This window comes from Callorhinus ursinus, unplaced genomic scaffold (assembly GCF_003265705.2).
Source record: "Callorhinus ursinus isolate GAN/ISIS: 27379988/994484 unplaced genomic scaffold, GSC_fseal_2.0 scaffold7, whole genome shotgun sequence".
NCBI classification, from domain to species: domain Eukaryota; kingdom Metazoa; phylum Chordata; class Mammalia; order Carnivora; family Otariidae; genus Callorhinus; species Callorhinus ursinus.
In genome coordinates this window covers 15504342-15506201 of record NW_027397069.1, presented here as the reverse complement: position 1 = coordinate 15506201, position 1860 = coordinate 15504342, and the positions used below count along the sequence as shown (strand labels likewise).

At 33.3% G+C, this 1860-nt stretch overlaps 1 non-coding gene across 1 annotated transcript; it reads right to left on the bottom strand.

The window, feature by feature from the left end:
- Positions 1-1250: 1250 nt before the first annotated feature.
- On the bottom strand, positions 1251-1357 carry LOC112827013 (U6 spliceosomal RNA). The gene has a single exon (XR_003209128.1). It is a non-coding gene; the product is annotated as a U6 spliceosomal RNA (small nuclear RNA).
- Positions 1358-1860: the final 503 nt, after the last annotated feature.

Here is a 1860-nt window from a genome sequence, read left to right as displayed (position 1 = left end):
AAATAACTAAATTGAAAAGAAACCATCCCAGAGTTTATTTGGACAATACTATATATCTTCCCACACACCAGAGGAAAGAAATGTATCTCCAAAGCTTTAGGAAAGAGTCAGGGGAGAAGATTGTTTATGCATAATGTTCCAAATTACCCTTTTTAAGTGAAGAACACTGAAAGTCATTTTTAGATACTGAATAATTTTACAAACATCATTATCCTTGTACATTTTCTAAATAATCTGTGCAACTTTGGTCCTCAAACCATATTTGATCATGTCCTATTCAAAAATAAAATTAAAATAAAATTGATTTCATGGCCCTATAAAATGTATTTACTTAAAATTACATATGCATATATTTTGCATAGATGCATATATATAGTGTACATACAGATTATACATGTTATAGATGCATATATACAATCATTATAGATTATGCATGTTATAAATCAGCAAAAATACAGTAAATAATCTAGATGAACAAATCTGATTATTGAAGGACATTTCCAGTTCCACTGTCACTGATCTCAGGTAAGTTAGTTCTTGTTTTCCCTAACCAAAATAAAACAATTGCATCTTCTGTCTTAAATAAATTCAGGAACATGGTATTGGTGGAATATTTTTCATTTTAGCTTGTGTTACATTCTTCCCAATTCTACCAATTCCTATCTTCATTTTATCACTTTGTTTGAAGGTATGTTTATACCTGGTGCCACCTTATGTTAGTCTAGACCTGATAATATATGTTAGTGGACAAGTTTTCCTATTGCTGTCCCTACCAAAACTTTTCATCTCCCCAGTTTGCAAACATGTAATCAGATCCCCACTACCCTTACTAAGCATATTTTTACTATATGTCTTTAATCAAAACTCAAGAAAACATTTACCACAAAATTTTTTCCAAAAATAATAATTTTCCTAAGTTTTTAATTTTTATTTCAGTATAGTTAACATAAAATGTTATATTAGTTTCAGGTGCACAATATAGTGATTTGATGATTCTGTACATTACTCAGTGCTCATTATGATAAGCATCCTCTTCAATCCCCATCACCCATTTCACCCATACCCCCACCCAGCTCCCCTCTGGTAACCATCAATTTACTCTCTATAGTTAAGAATCTGTTCTTTGGTTTGTCTTTCTCTCTCTTTTCCTGCCCTTTGCTTGTTTATCGCGTTTCTGAAAATCCACATAAGTGAAATCATATGGTATTTGTTTTTCTCTGACTGACCTATTCCACTTAGCATTATATTATAAAAATATGGAACACTTCATGAATTTTCATGTCATCCTTGTGCAAGGACCATGCTAATCGTCTCTATATCATTCTAATTTTAGTATATGTACTGCTGAAGCAAGCACTGTAATTGTTTTTTAAATAAACAAAAATACATGAATTCATGTGTAGTCCAAGTAAACAGTAATGAAAGATCATGTATCTACTTCATGTCTTTGTACATGTAGATTCATTCTTGTTCTATAAAGCTGTCCTTCTGGCTAACACATATCCAGAATCACTCATGTTCTGCAATGATTTCCCTATGGTTATTTATTTTTTGCAGTCAATTTACAATGAAGTAACTCCTCAGCACTTCCTTATATTAGAAATCTGAATCTTCTCGTGCTTTGAAAGCGCTTTCCTCCTACATGATGTAGCAGCTGTTTAGAGAGATTCTTAGACCGTGCTGCATCTTGGAGGAGAGAAGAATAATCCTGGGTACTGTTTTCTCAATTTTCCTGGCAATGAAGACGTGGACTTGGCCTCTGATATACTTGTATGCTTCTATTTCCCTTGCCATGATCTCTTCACCTGTCACAGGATCTCTGCCTCTGACATGCAGTATCTAGTGAGCGTCAGGTGCTGA